The sequence below is a fragment of the Eriocheir sinensis genome, unplaced genomic scaffold (assembly GCF_024679095.1).
Source record: "Eriocheir sinensis breed Jianghai 21 unplaced genomic scaffold, ASM2467909v1 Scaffold931, whole genome shotgun sequence".
Taxonomy (NCBI): Eukaryota; Metazoa; Arthropoda; class Malacostraca; order Decapoda; family Varunidae; genus Eriocheir; species Eriocheir sinensis.
Window position 1 is genome coordinate 135,831 of NW_026112310.1, and position 21,675 is coordinate 157,505.

The following is a 21,675-nucleotide window of genomic DNA, read 5'->3' on the forward strand; positions in this document are numbered from 1 at the left end:
GGTTGCTTCGAAGAAAGACCATCATATTGGAGAAGCTTTTCGAGCACCACGGCCCATGAAATACCTACACAAGTCATCAGGTAGCCTGATAAAAGTTTGTGTCTGCTGCTATGAGGGTAGACAATCACATTTTTGACCCAGGTAAATTTGATCTGCCACAATTCTATGGAGTATACACACATGAATCCATAGGTAGCTTTGTGGAAGTAGTTGGTTATATTGCTGTCTGGCGAGTACGTCATTATAGTTTTTACCGACAGACATTTCTTCTGCCACTAGGCAACGAAATACCTGCAGTTAAGTTCTTAGGTACCTACATATTATTCCTGTTTCCGTGGCGATTACGTTCACAGCGGCATCCAGCACTACAGCAAAGCCCATCTCCCTCTCTCCTCCCTTCCCTCCTACTCCTCCCACCCCTTCTTTCCTCTCCCTCCTAGCCACTCACATTACCGCTTTAACACACCTGGCTGGTCCACCTGTAAGCCCCAAGACAGTCATCAATCCGCTCAAACACACACACACACACACACACACACACACACACACACACACACACACACACACACACACACACACACACACACACATTACATGAAAACGTGTGTATGTAACAGTATACACACACACACACACATTACATGAAAACGTATGTATGTAACAGTATGAGACAATAGCCTTTGAATTGTTACAACTCGGTGAAATATACACACAAGGCCTTTTACTGGACTCTGCCTAATTTCCTTCCTGTGTGATCAAATTCCCAGCCGCGTCTACCAAGCACTCTAACAAGACCCTCTGCAATGAACTCTCAGTTATCACACAGCACATGACACACGCAGCATGTAAACAGACAGACGCTACACGACAAAACAACACAAAAGAAATACGGCACACAGAGTAACATTACAGGTATAAGAATAATAACACACACACACACACACACACACACACACACACACACACACACACTTACACACACACACACACATAACATCGCGGAAAAATAAAAACAGGTACTCGCATATTCATATTTTATGACAGTTGGGAAAAAAAGACGAGAAAAACGACAGCAATCTTATATATCAAAAACTCAAAAAAAGGGGAATACTGTCTGGGTGAAAAAAGCGAAATATGTACACATGGCAGGAAACGCACATAGCTAGTTAGTTAATTGGGTACCAAAAATACTCTAAATCATTAAAAGCATATTTCGTTCCCAATTGTAGTCCATAGAATGCACACAGATAAAAAAAATAACATTAAATAGCTAGTACACACACACACACACACACACACACACACACACACACACACACACACAGACGCAGCAGCAACAAAATATTACCAAAATGCACCGCACAGTAATACAAACAGACAGTAAAAAAGTCGTCATGCGTCCCAGGCCTTTCCCTTTATACACAGCATTTCTCCACCCCCCTCCTCTCCCCTTACCTTCTCCCTCCTCTCCCCCTTCCCTCCATTTTCCCCTTACCCCTTCCTGTCACACTCCATCCTGTCTGCCTAGCCCCCCTCTCCCCTAACCCTCCCCTCTTATCTCCCTCTCTCCTCCCTTCCCTCCTACTCCTCCCACCCCTTCTTTCCTCTCCCTCCTAGCCACTCACATTACCGCTTTAACACACCTGGCTGGCCCACCTGTAAGCCCCAAGACAGTCATCAACCCGCTCAAACACACACACACACACACACACACACACACACACACACACACACACATCACATGAAAACGTGTGCTTTAATAATGTGGCAGTGTATCTATTGGCATTGAGGGGAATATGAACAGCAATGAGGACTCCAATGAAGGGATGTACAAGGGTGTTTATGAAGCACATGAAGAGAGTTGCAGATTGCCTTGCTAAGCTTAGTCGGTTAACGAGCCCGACACGTTGCCAGTCACCGTGTTCTGTGTTTCATGATGCTGGGTCCTCAGAAACACTGCAGAGCTCGTATAATGTAACATTCCTTGCAGCGACACAGGTTTATGTTAAGCATCACATTCATGGGCCCCTTTGTAAGCCTCTCTGTGGGACTAATAGCTGTGTACCGCCTTTGGGTATTTATTTAACCTCCTTTTTTTTTTTTAGTTACCAACATATATAGCCTCACTCACTGCTGCTTATTTCTCCTTATTGCTTGTTATTTTCTTTGTCTGTTCCACAACGTAGATTTGTTGATAGTACCAATACTCCTGACAGGTGCAATAATAACATCACGTCCTGGGAGGATCAGAATGTTTCACTTGGATAATCAACTTTGCTACTTTCGTGGTCTATTAAGGTTCGGAAAACGTATTGTGACAGCTCTTTCGCGCCGGAAATTAAAATACAGTAACAGGCCCACCAGAACGTTGTGCAAGAAAAATGCCAGTAAGCGGGAGGGGTATAAGGACAAAGGCAAGCCTGGGGTATGTGTTCAATTTCCGCCGCCGAATGCTAATTTTCAAGTGCTGTTCCTGCGATACTTTTCCAAGAGTATACGAAAGTACTGGTACACACAACATAACCATGATTCTTGAAAAAGCATAACTTACACTAGCTCGAGAACGTCGACCCTACTGGAAGAAAACTCTTTGAACAAAGACATCTAACCTCAAGTTTCAGTAGCCGTTGCAGAAGCTATCTCACCATGTCATCAAATAATGCCTAGTAGAATGGCTTATCGCCTACATGCTGTATACTGTGCACGGGTTCTTAACCGGGGGTATCCATACCCCTTGGAGGTGTGAGAATCAAATGCTGGGAGTAGGGTATTATATATTATTATATCAAATAGGACTGGTGATGATGATTTCGCAGTCAAGCAAGGAGGTATGTGACCATATTGAGCAATCCAATGGGGGTCTGCGATCATCAAAAGGTTAAGAGCCCCTACTGTATAGGATCTCTAACGTTGACTATACCTTTTATATTTTATGGGACAGCACGAGCCGACCATCAGCTCCCATCAAGATAACAGACGGGCTCGATCGACCCTTACCCTAGAACACTTACATAATGGCCGAGTAACGTAAACTCTTACTTTTTTTCAAAATAATATAACTGTGATCAAAATGTATTAGATTTGTAAAAATATATGAAAAATAGAACTTTTGCACTTTTAGTTATCGTTCTGGTTTAATTACTAGTAACAAAAACTGAATGTTTTATTGGCACCTGAAAAAAAAAGAATACAAAAAACACTAAGATTTACTATATGACTATACTTACAGATTCGATGTATAGATATGACTGAAGCTGAGGAGGTGAGCGTTGAACAACATACATCTAGGTCGTAAGAGCTTCAGCTGTCAAGGCAGCAGCCTCCTGGCACCGCTGTACGAGAGAGCGTCATTTTTTTTGTTACCAAAAATCTTTTACCAATTTGTGAACACTTAAAGATTGATCATTGTTAGGGATATTTTGAGTCAAAAGACGACGTTTGAGTGATTCTCTCACATTCATTTACCCTATGTAAATGAAAATCACCTTATGGGGGATTTTTTGTTGAATTTAAAATAAAAATGTGTAATAAATATTTTTGCTATTATTTACCCCCTGTAAATGAACACTAAGTGGTCGATTGTGAAGTACTTACCAATAATATCCTGTGCAGTCCACAGCGAGACGACAGAACGGCGACAGGTGTGGCACCAGTGTGGCGTGTTCTTGTCGTTGGTTCTTTGACACTGTAAGCGCCGCGCCTGATCACTCTGGTGCCGATTAACTGATGATTAACTTATTAAATTATAAGAGCAATGTTTTGAGTCAAAAGACGTTTGAGCATTTTTTTCACAATTATTTACCTCATGTAAATGAGCAACAGCTTCTGGGTGGATTTTTTTGTATATAACTAAAGATAACGATGTAGGTGCAATAAACATATTTACTATTATTTACCCTCTGTAAATAAACACCAGATGATTTATTGCAAAGCTCTTACTTGTAACATAATGTGCAGCCTGCACAGAGACGACAGAGTGGCGACGAGTGTTTCACCTGTGTGTTGTCTTCCTGAGGTTGGTCCTATGACACTACGCACCGCACCATGGTAGCTACTGGCAAGTGATGGGTCGTCGCAGACGATGCAGATGAGTGTCTTCAGAGCTCTTGATAGAAAAGTGTTGAGCTTCAGCTGCCCCAACGGTATGATGTCCACTTCCAATTTCTTCAGATATCTGCGCCTGATCATTCCGGTACCGGCTCCTCTTCTTACTTTCACTTCTAATCATCCACGCATTGTTGTGATTTGTAAACTTCACGGAAGTTTACAAATCACATGAGCGTCTTTCGTGATTTGTAAACTTTCGTGCCTAACATACTCGTAGGTAAACGTTTTCGTGGGGTAAAATCCCCCCCATAAACGCTTTCGTGGGGTAAAATCCCCCCATAAACGCCTCCACGTCAGCACCAAGGGCTACGCAGTGTTCGCGTTAAAACGAGTGTTTATTTTTTCATACCTCAAATAACTCTTCCACGGTTGCGCCTAATTTCTTGGGTGTTAGGTGGCAGTTATCGTTTAGGCCCAGTGATTAACTGAGCTTTCAATTAAAAAAGCCGCGGGGCAAAATGCATTTTCTAATAAAATGCTTTACCATTAGACGTACCGATCAGAAATTGGCAATAATTCTGTTAGTTTGCGTGCCCTAATTCATTATCATAGCAAATCAAACATTGTCGGATTTTTGTAGTTCTTGAAGAAAACACGCGTTAAGAAAATACAGGTAATTTTTACGAAAACCACGAAGCAGAACACTCACCCTTCCTCCAGTGACCTTCCGACTCGGCGCCTGCCCGCACTACCTGCCAGCTGTTGGGGAGATAGACAAGTTAATAAATTATATCTATATTTACCAAATTAATAAATTCTACCACTTCAGTAAAGCTGCTCAATAGTGATAAATGAAAAACGTTAATCAGCTAGGCATCAGTCTGCTGGCTGGCGGCGGTGACGCTGCAGCAATTTAGGTGAAAGTTGATTTATTTAAATTACTTTATAATTTGTTGTCAGCATATGAAAATATAATCGTAAAAATGTCCAGCGTTCGAAATGCACTTCTCATGTTATGTGCGATGAATTATTCCTAGATTCATTTACTCATCAATTAATACAAGGGAGGTTTCATGGTGCAGTGAGAAGTCTCGATACTGCAATGATAAATATCCATAAAATGTATGGTACAGTTCTCATCTGCAAAATCAGTTTTCACCTGTAGGGTCAACCATAAATCTTACAACCTTTCAACAAAAGAGGTGACAAAAAAAGTATTTCTACATGGTGTGCCCGGAACAGATAAAGAGTTAAGCTGATCGATCCCGTGAATATTCATGCGACATAAGCTGCCTCGGGTGGCCCCCTCACGCGCCGCGCCTGCCAGATGCGTGGCAAAAAGCTGCCACCACTGTAACATATTGTCCAGCGTTCAAGGTACGGTAATTACCAGTCCCTGAATAAATGTTTGCCGCCGACACACCAAAATATTTTTCAGCTTTAGAACAGGAAAAAAAATTGCTCCGTTTATTGACTTAACAGATGAATATTAAATTCGCTAATAACAATTGCATCATATATTTCATGGAAACTTTAAATCCGGTAATTCAGAGCTACCTCGCTGTAGCATGACGATTCCCCTTTACACTAACGTTAAGCACCAGAATCTCTGAAATAATGTTAGGCATTACAAAAAACAAAAAAAAAAGCCTCCCTTAAAATATGAAGAAAAAAAAATCAGTTACTTTGACGTACACGCAGTAAATCCATTCACAATTATTTTCAGAGGAGTCTTCATTTGAAATAGGAAAGAAAAAAAAACTAAGATATCATCACGCTCCAGCTTGGTAGTATGTACTGAATGTATAGTTGGAAACCTAAGAGTGGACAACTTTCATTACTAAAGATAAAGAAAACACCTGCAAGGTCATACACCAATATGAACAAACTTTTAAGGATTATGATACAGAAGTTGACATCATCTTTGAGTAAGGGAGTAAATGCCATTGGAACAGCCATTCATTTCACACATGCGTTCGTTGATATGTGTGTGTGTGTGTGTGTGTGTGTGTGTGTGTGTGTGTGTGTGTGTGTGTGTGTGTGTAAGAGGGCGTACTTTTTATTCCGCCAGGAGTAAGTTGGAAAATTGGAAAGTTTCGTTTAGTCGGCGCAACTTCTGTGGTCATATGCCGGAGAGAGACAGAAGGAGAAGGAATTATAGAAGGGAACAGATCCCAGGAAACGGGACACAACCCTCGATTAATACCTGGTACCCATTCACTGCTGGGTGGACAGGGGCGTAGGGTATCGGAAAAGCCGCCCAAATTTTTCCACTCCGCCCGCCATGAGTATAAGCATCGGCGGGATCGAGAGGCAATGTCTAGGTAGCAGGAAATGTAAATATCCGTCACGGCAACCTCTAAACTTTACCTCCAATGACACACCCTCGATTACCTTTGCCCAGGGAGCTCCAGGGACCCAAACCAGATTATAGGAAATATATAGTCGGATTTCCTACGCTGAGAATCCCTCCGCTATATATCACCTCTCTGTAATGCTCCAGTTAGGGTTATTACTTTTATTTTAACTTTATATTGGGTGTCTTTCTACTTTTGTACTTCTAATTCCCTTTATCTTTTATTACCCAGCTGTCCAGTTCCTTGATGGGTGATAATACTCCCAATTTCCCAAAAGCCCGTATTAGGTTATTGGTGGTGTCCTGGGGGGGGGGGGGGGGGTTGGGAATGGACAGCAACCAGATTACTGACACATGGCTGCTAAGAACAAAGAAGAGGAGGGGGAGGCGTAGGGAGTGTCCGTGTCCGTGTCCGTGTGTGTGTGTGTGTGTGTGTGTGTGTGTGTGTGTGTGTGTGTGTGTGTTCAAAGATATATTATTCCATTAATTATGACGAATCTCCCTCCTACTCCTTCGGCAATTAATTAAACTACAACAATCCTCTGTAATTTTTTTGTCCCTACTGATGTTGTTGTTGATGTTGTTGTTACTGATGTTGATATGGATGTTGTTGCTCTTTTCTTCTTCTTTTTATATTTTTCTTCTCTACATCTGTTTTTCTTATTTCAGTATGCCTTCCCTCAATGTCTATATATCCTACAACCTTGCTTTCTCCTATCTTCCCTATGTCTCCTGTCTAAATACTCTTGCTTTCTCCGATTTCCCTTACAAATGTCTAAATATCCTTGCTTTTTTTTCTGTCTCCCCTACAATGTCTAAATACTCATGCTTTATCCTGTCTCCCGTATAGCACCCTTGCTTTCTCATGTATCTGTAATGGCTCCTGTCTAAACACCCCAACTCTCTCCTATCTGAACACCCTTGTTTTCCTCTGACCCCCATACATTTCTCACTTCACCTCCATTTCTCAACTTTTTTCCGTAACTCAAATCCTCGTAGTATTCTCTCTAAATCTTCTCTTTTCCGCTCCACCTCTTCTATCTCCCCCCCCTCCCCCCCAGGAACCCACCTCTCCCCCATTGCTAGTACTCCCCCTCTCCTTGCCTCACTCCTCAGCTATCCGGGTCATAAATCAGACTTCACTTCAAGCCCATCCAGCCCACACATCATTCCCTCACTCCACTAATCCCGCCACACTCGGAGGAGGGCTCGGAGGGGAGGCGGGGGAGGTGCAAGGCAGGCTCTGTGGCTTCTCACCTCTGGCTGCGTGTGTGTGTGTGTGTGTGTGTGTGTGTGTGTGTGTGTGTGTAAAACCAGTATATTTATCCACGTTCGCTCTGAGCACCCAATAAAAATACGGCATCATTTGTCTACGCTCTTTGCATACATAAATGTTTGAATATTAATAAAAAAAAATGTTAATACTATTTCCTGCAGTTGTTGTTGATGTTGATGATTGACGTTGTTGATGTTGTTGTTGAGGGTAGTGCTGGTGGTATTATCATTAGAATCATCATCATTATTATTATTATTATTATTATTATTATTAGTTATTATTATATTGCTGTTTTTATCACTATTATTAGAAGAAGTATTTGTTTTTAGTATTGTCATTATCATTATTATTATTATTATTATTATTATTATTATTATTATTATTATTGTTATTCTTATTACTGCTATTACTCCTACTACTACTACTGCTACTAACTACAACTACTACCACCACCATCGCCAAAAACAACAGCAACAACAACAACAACAAAAATATACAGGATTGATAAATGGTGCAGGAAATGAACAGGTTAAGTCATATCCAACTTATTTCATCCTGGAGAAGAAACGAGGCGAACAAATTACCTCCTCCTCCTCCTCCTCCTCTTCCTCCTCCTCCTCCTCCTCCTCCTCCCCTCCTTCACTATAAAATTGGAGGGAGTTTTAACATGACCGAGGCAATGACCGAACTGACAGTCACCAAATTACCGACAAATTAAAAAAAAAAAGACTGAAAAATATAAAAATGCACATGTCACTTCCACTTCTCTCTCCTTTTCCTGTCCTTAACCTTTCATTTTTTTCCTTCTTCCCCTATTCAGTCCTTTCTTTCCTTTCCTTCCATATTTTTCCTTCTCCCTCAATTCTTTTCTATCCTCTCTTTCCTTTACTTCCTTCTCTCTCACTTTTATCTTTTCCCTTTTTCTCGTTTAATTTAATTTCTTCTTTTCTGCTCTCTTCTAATCTTTCTTTTCCTCTTTTCTCCCTCTTCTTTATCTTTTTCGTTTAATTTAATTTCTTCTTTTCTGCTCTCTTCTAATCTTTCTTTTCCTCTTTTTTCCCTCTTCTTTATCTTTTTCGTTTAATTTAATTTCTTCTTTTCTGCTCTTCTAATCTTTCTTTTCCTCTGTTCTCCCTCTTCTTTATCTTTTTCGTCTAATTTAATTTCGTCTCCTGCCTTCTCCCTTTCCTCTATCCGTTCGTCCCTTTTTCTAGACCTCCCACTCGGTATCCTCGTCATTCACGCCACTAATTAAGAGCACGGTTCGCAATTACCCCGGAAATACCTCTCACACACCTCCATCTCCGTTTTCTTCTTTTTTTATTTTCCTCGCCCCTTTTCCTCCTAAGCCCCGAAACACGCCTGTCTCCCCATCAAGCCCCCTCACTCCTAGTACTCCCCCCACTGATCCTCCTCCTCCTCCTCCTCCTCCTTCTCTTCGTCTTCCTCCTCCTCTTAAAATGGGAGTGAGTGAGTTAACTGGGACGAAGTAACTCCAGGAGGATTCTTGATACGTGGTCTCCATTCTCTCTCTCTCTCTCTCTCTCTCTCTCTCTCTCTCTCTCTCTTCCACTACTAAACAAACTTTCCTATCATTCCTTCTACACCTTTGCCACCTTCCACCAAACCACCACAACCATCACCACCACCCACCTCTCTCTTCCTTCTCCTCCGGTCCTTCTCCTTGCTCCTCGCTGAAGCTCTTAACGAGAATTGCGTTTTCTTGCCCTGTTCATCTTCCATTCATCACAAGTTCGTTTGTCCTTTCGTTTTTTTTTTATTTTTCCTCTCCTTCTTGCTCGGTTCCTTCTGCCAACAGGGTAAGAGAGGAAGAGAAGGGAGATGGGGAGAGAGAGAGGAAGGAAGAGAGTGAGGAGAGAGAGAGAGAGAGAGAGAGAGAGAGAGAGAGAGAGAGAGAGAGAGAGAGAGAGAGAGAGAGAGAGAGAGAGAGAGAGAGAGATAAACAAACAAACAAATACAGACAGGTAAACACACAGTCGCAGAAATAAAAAGGTCCTTTGTTGCTTTTTTTATACTTTTTTAATAGCTATTTTCGAGTCAGTTCAAACAATCTCTCTCCCCCCCCCCCCCGTCTCTCTCTCTCTCTCTCTCTCTCTCTCTCTCTCTCTCTCTCTCAGATAAGCCACAAAGGTAAGGGGAATCAGGTTACCTAATGCCCCAGGTGGACGCTGGAGGAGGCAGGTGCGATGGTTGTTATATTTATCTTCGAGTCCCGTGGAAAATTCATCACTTTCTAGGGAGCGAAACGGTGGTTCAATTATTCTGGTTTCCCTTTGCCGGTCTTTTTTCTGTAGTTATCTTCGTCTATTTAATATTTCTACTATTATTTTTTTTTTTTACCTTACTGCTGTTGCTGTTGTTTTCCCATTTATTCTGTTTTTTTGTGTAATGGTTACCTGCTTGAGTAAATTGGTCGATTCCATTCTAGGAGAAGGAAGAAACGGAGGCGGATGAGGATGCGGAGGAGGAGGAGGAGTAAGAAGAAGAAGGAGTAAGAAGAAGAAGAAGAAGAAGAAAAGAAGTTGGTTATTAATGCTCTCTTTATTCTAATATTGTCAGTTATTCTCATTTTTTTGTAATGCATATAAGATCTTAATAAATAACGCCGTCAATACCGAAAAGAACTCTTGTATAATGTGTTCAGTCATAAAACGCATTGAACATGTTTATGGAATAGAAGAAATGTATATATTATTTTCGAAAGGACGCATACGGGTCTGTCAAGCGGAACGAGAATCAGTAATCAGTTTTTCATCTTTAAAACCAGTCAAGCGGAACGACAATCAGTAATCAATTTTTCATATTTAAAACCAGTCAAGCGGAACGACAATCAGTAATCAATTTTTCATCTTTAAAACCAGTCAAGCGGAACGACAATCAGTAATCAGTTTTTCATATTTAAAACCAGTCAAGCGGAACGACAATCAGTAATCAATTTTTCATATTTAAAACCAGTCAAGCGGAACGACAATCAGTAATCAATTTTTCATATTTAAAACCAGTCAAGCGGAACGACAATCAGTAATCAATTTTTCATATTTAAAACCAGTCAAGCGGAACGACAATCAGTAATCAATTTTTCATCTTTAAAACCAATCACATTAATTTCTGTTTTATGGGCTCTAGTACAGTTTAATCCGGTTTACAAATATTCTTGCCATCAAAATCATTCTTCTTTTCTTATTTTAACGTCGATTTTAACTTTCCAACCGTAATAGGAGAGAGGCTACAATGATTCTTACTCCCACTCTGCCTCCCTTCCACAACAACTTCTAACAAACTACTTGCCGAAAAAAATCTTCCCTAACTTCATTTCCCTCTGGGCAAAGAAACGTCTTAACAAAATTACAAATACCTTCCCAAAGTCTTGTTCTGCCACTAGCCCTTGCCCTCCATCTGTCTTCCTCTCTGCTCCTCCTGTAACCTTTTTCAACCCACGCCATGTTGATGTTATTAATGTTTTTTTTTTACGTTATTTTTTTGTTGTTGTGGTTTAGCTAACGTTTTTTTTTTTAATTATTGATATTATCCTTATTATATATTTTTTTCAGTATCATTATTATCTATACAATTATCTTTTTCTCGATATTACTGTTTATAATGTAATGCGATTTTAGATTTTCGTAGTGGAGAGAGAGAGAGAGAGAGAGAGAGAGAGAGAGAGAGAGAGAGAGAGAGAGAGAGAGAGAGAGAGAGAGAGAGAGAGAGAGAGAGAGAGAGAGAGAGAGAGAGAGAGAGAGAGAGAGAGAGAGAGAGAGAGAGAGAGAGAGAGAGAGAGAGAGAGAGAGAGAGAGAGAGAGAGAGAGAGAGAGAGAGAAGGGGAAGGACTAGTCATTTATCTTGCCCTATACAGACAATTTATCTTGAGGCTCAACCCGCCACCAAAATGCTGAATGCCTCGAAATTTAATCTTCTCGAAGGACAAATTTGACTCCAGAGATAAACTATGTAATGTCTTTGTGTGTGTGTGTGTGTGTGTGTGTGTGTGTGTGTGTGTGTGTGTGTGTGTGTTTTCGGATTGTCATTTGCCTGTCTCAGTAATTTCCATAACCTACGAAGACCTAAACTTACTCATTCATTAATCAGACTCATTCATTATAACTGACATCATCATTATTATCATTTTTATTATTATTATTATTGACAGTACAAATTAAATAAAAATATCAACAAACTAATTTATCTCATTAATTAATCAGTGCCTCTAGCTCACCTGATATAATGAGACGAGACTAAGTATGCTCATTAAAAAAATATATATACGGTATATATAATCATAAAAATTTGTTGTGATTGATGTAACTTAGTAACTGTGTTAATTAAGGGTGTTTGCAAAACGACTAGATAGTAATGTTGTAGTAGTAGTAGTAGTAGTAGTAGTTATTATTATTATTATTATTATGGTAGTGGTACCGTAGCAGTTGTAGTAGTAGTAGTAGTAATAATAGTAGTAGAAGTAGTAGTAGTAGTAGTAGTAGTAGTAGTAGTAGTAGTAGTAGTAGTAGTAGTAGTAGTAGTAGTAGTAGTAGTAGTAGTAGTATATAGTAGTGGTGGTAGAAGTAGTAGTAATAAAAGTAGTATTAGTATTGGTATTAGTATTAGTATTAGTAGTGGTGGTGGTGGTGGTGGTGGTGGTAGTAGTAGTAGTAGTAGTAGTACTAGTAGTAGTAATAGTAGTATAGTAGTAATAGTAGTAGTAGAGTAGTAGTAGCAGCAACAGCAGACTAACACTCAAAATTGAATACAGAAAATTGTATGTAGGTATTGTAGAATGCTTGGTAGGCAAATGTGGTGGTTGTACACTTCAAAAAGAATTCTATCACTGTAAATGTTTAACTCTTGAGTGTGAATCATCTGATCCTGATGCTGCCTCCCACCTCCCCAGCACTGTGAATGTTCAGCCAACACCATTACCTGGAGTCATCACTATACAATATTACCACCCCAAATACTCCTATAAATTAGTTTATAACTAAGATAGCTATCTTGTAATGTGTGTGTGTAAGCCAAGGTATGAAGGGACACAGAATTCTCTCCAAAAAGAGCTGTCACAGACTAAGAAAATGCTGGGGGATCAGGAAAAGGGAAAGAAGTTACGTACATGAATCATATGAAGAAAATGTACCTGAGGCAGTTATTTGATGAGTATGGAATAGAAAAATTAGATTTATGTTATTTCAATGTTAACAAAGTTAACTAATTAATGTTAACAAAAAGTTAATGTTAAATCAATGTTAATTAATGTTAACAAAGATACAAATGAAGTTAACATTTCTTTCAGACAGCACTCTACATCAGCAGGTCAACAGTTATCACCCTGATATATTAGAATCAGCGTTGGAACTAATGAAATGCAAAGGAAGAAGCAAGACAACAGCTGAGGGAGCCTGCATCATCTAATTTAATAAAATAAAATTAACAATCAAGGGAGTAGTATAGAAGAGTAGATGATACTGTTCTTCATTCACAAGTAAGTTATATTTTTATTACTTTGTCACTAAGACATCTTGTCTTTAAAATCATTGCAAACAATAGCTACTGTGAAAAAAAAAGTTACTGAAGTGCATGCCACTGTGACATTGGTAGGTACCTCTTACTATATCAGTGTATGCTGGGGGGTGCACTGCCTTGCCCATCCTATGACTCCAAGCTCATGGGTTCCTCTGGACATGTTTCCTTGCAGGCCCCTTTTCCAACCCAAGTACCTTATGGTAGTATCTATTGACTTGCTCAAGCCATGAACTCTGTGGGCGTCTCCTTGGCCTCCTCCACTCAGGGTTGTCTCATACAGAAACAAGCTGCCCGTTGCTACAAACTAACAATTTTCAGTCATCAGTGAGTGGTCTAAGGCTATCTACATGCTGTCTTGAAGACCATTCATTAACCCAGACTCTAGATTCTCTCGAGAAGAGGATCAAAGATGAGCTCTGGGGGACAGCATGAGCCAAGCAAGATGATACCACTTTAAAAACATGCCTGTGCATTAATGGGCTAGGGTCACTGACCACCATGTGCCGTCAAGACAGCCTACTGGTCCCGTACGTGGAGCATGTAAAAAATTTTTTTAAATAAATAAATAAATTAAAATGAATAAATAAATAAATAAATAAAGCATAGTCGTCAGCCTTTAACTTCATTCAAGTTAATGAATGGTTTTACATCTTTAAGAGCTAGATGAGAAGAGACCTTTTAGGAAAAAGGAGCCTTTTTCAAGAAGCTAAAATAGATGGTGATTCTTACGAGCATAATGAACAAAATGTGATTGAGGGTGAACAAAATATTTTTGACAAAAAGGCATTTTCAACAGCTGTCAGTCACTTTGTGTGATACTCTGAACAAATATGGCTTGGCACATATTTTAACCATGCCACTCAACCAAGATATAGAAACTTTTTTTCAATGTAATGCATGAGGTGTATTGCCAAACACCCCTTTCTTTTCAGCAAAGACTAAAAAAATATTCATCATGGGTAAAGAAGCAGCGTTTGTCTCAGTGGTCAGTGCACAGACCTGGTATACTGCCATACAGTATCCATAAAGACAAACACCTTGAATATGACAAAGCAAATGACATGCATGCATCTGTTAACCCGGTAACAGCGACGAGCCAAATTTGTGGCTTTACCATGTAGCTGCGACGGGCCAAATTTGTGCCATGATATGAACCCCCCAAAATAGATGATACATATTCTGATCACAAATGCTTTGATATATATTATGAAATGGTTTGTGTGAGGGATGTTTTTTTCTCATTTTTCTCGCTTAGAGGGACCATTAAGAAACATGATCTCCGCTGCTACCGGGTTAATAGAAAGAAAATGTTACTCCTGATCAATCTGTTTCTAAGTATTGACACTAGTACATGTGCACACATTACTATTATTATTTTTTATTTATTATTTTACTCTATATTATTTTTTTTTAGGTGCTGCCTGTAGTGCCACTAGGCTTTCTTGAGGGGTCTCATCGACGACCCCAGCTCCTAGGGTAAATGGTATAGGTGATTTATATTTAAATTGGCTGCCATGATATATGACTCTTGCTTGGCTCATGCTACCTCTCAGTGCTCAAATTGAACAAAGTTGCTGAAGTTAGGGTTGATTGAAGGTCTGGGCAGCATGTGGGTAATCTTCCGCCACTCAGCGATGGCTTGAGAAATCAGTGTGTTTTGGTGGGACTCAAGCCTAAGCCCATGGGCTCACCACACCCGCACGCTGACCACTCGGCCAGCGAGGCGACTCCCCCATGTGCATGAATAATCATCCTATTTCACCAGAAGGAAATTGTTTGCATATCTATCACTGGTTTACCAAGGAGTATTGGCATGTAATTCTATTTTCACCAGAAGGAAATTGTTTGCATTTCTATCACTGGTTTACCAAGGAGTATTGGCATGTAATTCTATTTTCACCAGAAGGAAATTGTTTGCATATCTATCACTGGTTTACCAAGGAGTATTAGCATGTAATTCTATTTTCACCAGAAGGAAATTGTTTGCATATCTATCACTGGTTTACCAAGGAGTATTGGCATGTAATTCTATTTTCATAAATGTTTATCTTTGAATAATTTATGATTGTAAATAATTCACAATGGTAAATGTATTTCACAGTTCTCATATTTAAATTCAAGACTAAAGTATTAAAAGTATGATATCAGTGCATTAAATTTGTATATTTTCACCATCTGGAGTCATTCACAAATTTGAATTTTTCATTATCTCATGAATTGCAGGAAAAAAAAGGCAAATCTGGACAGAAAATTATCCATTACAAGGGAGTGGGAACCCCCTCGGGCACCACTCAACGTGCTACCCATGCATTGACAGATTGTTCATGTCATTAGCAGTGATGGCATTTCAGTGAACTATCCTTATTGTCTCTTATTATAGGGTGAACTAATTACTGTCAAAATTATGAGAGTTTGTTAATCAGTGGATGTCAGACTGCAAGCTTTATGAGAAAAGTTTCCTTGGGTAATTATTTTGGGTGACTCATGAACATAGGTCATGGTGTGTTGTTGCTCTATATGGTTGTCAATCAATCCTGTATGCAGAGAAAAAATATAGTGTAACAGCCTAATTGTTGCCATTAAATCACCTGTAATAGAAACTCATCATCAACAACTGGTACCATAATTCATTATCAGCATTGAGCATTAAAACACACACACACACACACACACACACACACACACACACACACACAGACTGGATGCATTGAGTGGAGGCAAGATGAGGGAGGAAAAGAAAGAGGAAGAAGAAGGAATAAGAGGGGAAAGAGGAAAGACTGGATGATTGAGTGGAGGCAAGATGAGGGAGGAAAAGAAAGAGGAAGAAGAAGGAATAAGAGGGGAAAGAGGAAAGACTGGATGATTGAGTGGAGGCAAGATGAGGGAGGAAAAGAAAAAGGAAGAAGAAGGAATATGGGGAAAGAGAAAAGACTGGATGCATTGAGTGGAGGTAAGATGAGGGAGGAAGAAGAAGAGGGAGAAGAAGGAATAAGAGGAGAAAGGAAAGACTGGATACACTGGGTCTTACTAAACTGGAGGCAGGAAGAGGGGAAATGATGATTGAGGGAGAAAAAAGAGGAGACATACTGGAAACTTAACCTTGGCACTGAACTGATGAAAAGAGGGTAAAAAAAAAGGACATGCTGGAAACTTAACCTTGGCATTTAATTGATGAAAAGAAGAAAAAAAGAGGAAACATGCTGGAAACTTAACCTTGGCATTTAATTGATGAAAAGAAGAAAAAAAGAGGAAACATGCTGGAAACTTAACCTTGGCATTTAATTGATGAAAAGAAGAAAAAAAGAGGAAACATGCTGGAAACTTAACCTTCGCATTGAATTGATGAAAAGAAGAAAAAAAGAGGAAACATGCTGGAAACAACCTTGGCATTGAATTGAAGATACTGACTACACACACACACACACACACACACAAAAAAAAAAAAAAAAAAAAAAAAAAAACATGGGTAGGGAAGACATTATTACCTTTGTGGATGAGAGGTCCCAAATTTCGTACATTGGTCCACAGGTATTCTTCAACGTGTCTGGCTCCCACTATACGGTAACCATTTTCTAAGGTCGCAGATAAGATTAATCGGATTTTCTTGGGTGCTTTTTTTCTTTCAAGATGCAGGAACCATGTAAAACTACCACTGGGATCACAAAATAGTCCATGAAAATCTCACACTAACTTATACGGGAGGCTTTTCAAACAAGGGTATCTATCTGGGTCCCATTACATCCATTTTCTAAGGCCACAGATAAGATTAATTGGATTTTCATGGGTGCTTTTTCCTTTCCAGATGCAGAATCCTTGCAAACACTATCACTGGGATCGCAAAACAGTTCATGGAAATCTCACATTAACTTATACGGGAGGCATTTTAAACAGGGGTATCTATCTGGGTCCCATTACATCCATTTTCTAAGGCCACAGATAAGATTAATCGGATTTTCTTGGGTGGTTTTTCCTTTCAAGATGCAAAAGCCGTGTAAAACTATATCACTGGGATGGTGGGATCGCAAAACAGTCCATGAAAATCTCACATTCACTTACATGGGATGCTTTTTAAACAGGGGAACGGGGGCACCCATGTTTAATTAAGGATACGGGCTACTGTCACAGGTTAAAGCTATTCACACACGATCACACGCTTCACTAACTCACTCATTACATCCAGGCGGTGTTTCAGGTCTTAAAAGTGTCTAGAAAGTACTAAAAGTTTCGCCCACTGTCCACTGTCACGGGTCAAGGCTTTCTCTCTTCACACGAGGTCACACGCTTCACTAACTCACTAATTACATACACGTTGTCTCTCTTCACACAAGGTCACAAGCTTCACTAGCTCACAGGTCAAGGCTCTCTTCGCACAAGGTCACAAGCTTCACTAACTCACAGGTCAAGGCTCTCTTCGCACAAGGTCACAAGCTTCACTAACTCACAGGTCAAGGCTCTCTTCGCACAAGGTCACAAGCTTCACTAACTCACAGGTCAAGGCTCTCTTCGCACAAGGTCACAAGCTTCACTAACTCACAGGTCAAGGCTATCTTCACACAAGGTCACAAGCTTCACTAACTCACAGGTCAAGGCTCTCTTCGCACAAGGTCACAAGCTTCACTAACTCACAGGTCAAGGCTCTCTTCGCACAAGGTCACAAGCTTCACTAACTCACAGGTCAAGGCTCTCTTCGCACAAGGTCACAAGCTTCACTAACTCACAAGTCAAGGCTATCTTCGCACAAGGTCACAAGCTTCACTAACTCACAGGTCAAGGCTATCTTCGCACAAGGTCACAAGCTTCACTAACTCACAGGTCAAGGCTCTCTTCGCACAAGGTCACAAGGTTCACTAACTCACAGGTCAAGGCTATCTTCGCACAAGGTCACAAGCTTCACTAACTCACAAGTCAAGGCTATCTTCGCACAAGGTCACAAGCTTCACTAGCTCACAGGTCAAGGCTATCTTCGCACAAGGTCACAACTCACAAGCTTCACTAACTCACAGGTCAAGGCTCTCTTCGCACAAGGTCAAAAGCTTCACTAACTCACAGGTCAAGGCTCTCTTCGCACAAGGTCAAAAGCTTCACTAACTCACAGGTCAAGGCTCTCTTCGCACAAGGTCACAAGCTTCACTAACTCACAGGTCAAGGCTATCTTCGCACAAGGTCACAAGCTTCACTAACTCACTAATTACATCCAGGCAGTGTTTCAGGTCTTAACAGTGTCTAGAAAGTACAAAAAGTCGTAAAAAAGGCACTTCACACACACACACACACACACACATACACACAAACACTCGAGCCATATAAAGACACAAACAGAAGAACATCGTTAATGCATTTACCGTTTTTTGACACTTAACAATTGCAAAAAGACATCAATAATTAACCATTTTAACGATAACCACAAATGAATCTAGTTATTGCGGTGGAGGAGACAGTTAATGGGTCGGAAATTGGGAAATATAAGAGGCTGTGTACGACAATCTGGCACCGTTGCTTGAGGGGTGCCACCTGTCGAGGGTTTAGTGAGCTGCAACGTGCGGGAGGTGGAAGGCATATATGAAGTTCTCCTCTATAGTGCTTTTATTATTGTGTTAAGAGTACCGTGGAGCGTGAAAAGGAAGAAATTAGGAACTCGTGGCGTCCTTGGCAGTTACAGACAACGATGGGCGAGGGTGGACTACTATGGTGTGAGGCAAGATATAATGGACTTCTTTATTATTGTTTTGCTCTACGTGTTATTTTAGGTGTCGTAGAGGTCCTGTTCGGTCCATATTTGTTCTTTATCACCAGCTAATGAAGATATAATGATGTGCATGTGAGGTCTACAGTTGTGTTGGGTAAAATAGTTGATTTCTTTATATATTATTTTGCCTTATGTGTTCTGTTGGGTGCTATAGACGTTCTGTTCGGTCCATATTTGTTCTTTATCACCAGCTAATGAAGATATAATGATGTGCATGTGAGGTCTACAGTTGTGTTGGGTAAAATAGTTAATTTCTTTATATATTATTTTGCCTTATGTGTTCTGTTGGGTGTTGTAGACGTTCTGTTCTTTATCACCAGCTAATGAAGATAATATTATAATGATGCGTAGGCCTATGTGAGGATTATGGTGGTGAAAAGTAAGAATTATACATCATTTTGTCTTACGTTTGATATCAGGCGTTGTAGACGTTATATTTTATTCAAATTCGCTTAATATTACCAGTTTTTGAATATGCAATGATGTGTATAGGCCTAATACTATATAAAATTATGAGAGTTACGTTTTAGTAAATAGGGGAAGTTTGTATGGCAATAGCTGAGAGGTAAAAGGCTGCTCAGATTTTTATTTATTTCTACCTGTTGCCGTTTTGTATTGATATAAGTGCAGTGATTTATATGAAGTTGTTAAATTTAAGCAAGTGAAGGAGCGTGAAGGACAGTATATCGTGGTGGGATAAGAATTAAGTTGGTTTGCTCATAATAAGATTCATGGGTGTCAGATTAAATGAATCTCAGAGGTGTTTTAGCCTTTGCAACGGCGCCTTCTTCTGCAGTGTGAGCTCTTTTATTTTTCTCACCTTATTTTCCCCATTTCTCATCTATATGGTCCTACATGGATAAATATATTACTGATGTGTCTTCATTGTTGTGTGGTTGGTGTAAGGTCCGTGTTCTTGATTCTTTAAGTGTAGCCTACAGACAGTAAATTTAACAGTTAGTATTTAGGGCAGATCATTAGAATATGTTCGAGGATTCAACATGTTAGGCAGTCTGCATTTCCATTTCTGTGTCTTTTTTTGTTGCTTATTGGTAGACAGACAGTTTGGCCTTGTATTGCAGAGGGTTACTGAAGAAGGGTGATTGTCATAAACGGTCTTCAATGTGCCTCTTCCATGTTTTATAAATACTTAAGGTTATCTTGCTTGCTTGACTCTTCTTTCCAAGCTGTTGTGGCCCAGAGTTTTATTGTTCCTTACAGAGTTTCTTACAGGTTTTGGCAATAAATAGGCAGGTTAATTAAGTTTGCCAGCCAGAGGTCTTTTCTTTGTGTTAAAAGTAATTTCAGTTCTCATCAAAATTCTTTCCTAAGTATTTGATCCTGTTACTAAGTTGAATATCTTTTGCTTGATGTGGTTTTTCTTCCATGTTGTATAGTACTATGTCACTCTTTAGTTTGTTTATGTCCATGCAGCTTTCCTTACCAGGGTCAGGAATTTTTTTAAAGGGGACAGGAAGGGTCAGAGATGATATGCCTTAGGTCTTATACTTAATAGAGCAAGTTTCATATTTTCCTTGGTGAGTCATAAGGCAATGGCAAAAACATTTATCCAATAACTGCAGCCCCAGGTGTCCTTTTGAAGTTTTGAAAAATATTAATTGTGTTATAACTTGCAAATAAGAGTGTGAATGGGAACATAACAGTTTTTTGAGGGTGTGCAACTGACCCCTCTTGTCCCCCCTCCAGATGTACATGATTCTTACCTATCTGTTATGATGTGCAAGTTTTGTTAGGTTTCTTTGCCTGAGTGTGACAAGGGAAGTCCATTAGCAGCACATAATAATATACTCCTAGTTTTAGTTTACTGTTTATGAAGCCAGTGTGCTCGTTTTTTAGTCCTTCCCTTATTAAAAAAAGTAATCAGCCTAAGTAGAATTGTTGGGCCCATGCATCCATGTTCAACCCGGTACCAGCGGGGATCATGTTTTTTAATGGTCCCTCTAAGCAAGAAAAATGAGAAAAAATCATTACTCTCACAAATCACTTCATAATATATATCAAAGCATTAGTGATCAATTTGTATCATCTATTTTTGGGGGTTTATATCATGGCACAAATTTGGCCCGTCGCTGCTAAACGGTAAAGCCACAAATTTTGCCCGTCGCTGCTACCGGGTTAATGCCACTCTTTATAACTAATTTCATGATTCTTTCTCTCCAATATTTAGCTAATTGTCAATAGTTTGATAAATGTTGGCTATTGCAGTTATCATTTTGGGGTGCACTTTTTATTTTGTTTGTGCTTGTAGGTACCTATAGTATATTATATTCTCTTGCCATTAATCAAAGCCTGTAGAACAGTGGAGGCAGGTGGGGGGCAGTAGATTGGGGGACTGAGGCAGGTGGGGGCGGTAGAATGGGGGAGTGAGGCAGGTGGGGGCGGTAGAATGGGGGAGTGAGGGAGGTGGGGCGACCTTTTTTTCATGCGACCCCAATCATGCACCTCTAGACATGACCGCAACCCCACTAGTTTAGTTGTATACGCGTTATTATAATTGAATAACACCATGTTTGATATCTTAAGGTCTTGGCAACCCCAGGAAAAATGCTTGGCGACAGCAGGGTTAGGAAATAGGGCTGTAGATTAATCTGTGGAGGTCGCAGTAAGTGGCTGTCTTCTTTGGTAAATCTCCTTGATAGTGTTAGTGTTGTGTTCTGCGATATTTTTCTGTATCTTGTAGAAGCTTTTATTTGGGTT

General features: G+C 39.9%; 1 long non-coding RNA gene across 3 annotated transcripts; it reads left to right on the plus strand.

Annotated features, from left to right (window-relative positions):
- The first annotated feature begins 17,078 nt into the window (after nt 1-17,078).
- LOC126994946 (uncharacterized) lies at nt 17,079-18,464 on the plus strand. Of its 3 annotated transcripts, none has more exons than XR_007749751.1 (4): nt 17,079-17,723; nt 17,770-17,907; nt 18,000-18,115; nt 18,353-18,464. It is a non-coding gene; the product is annotated as an uncharacterized LOC126994946 (long non-coding RNA). The 3 variants fall into 3 exon arrangements; XR_007749750.1 differs by having other exon boundaries at nt 17,087-17,723; nt 17,954-18,023; nt 18,307-18,459; XR_007749749.1 differs by having other exon boundaries at nt 17,087-17,723; nt 17,770-18,023; nt 18,307-18,459.
- Nucleotides 18,465-21,675: the final 3,211 nt, after the last annotated feature.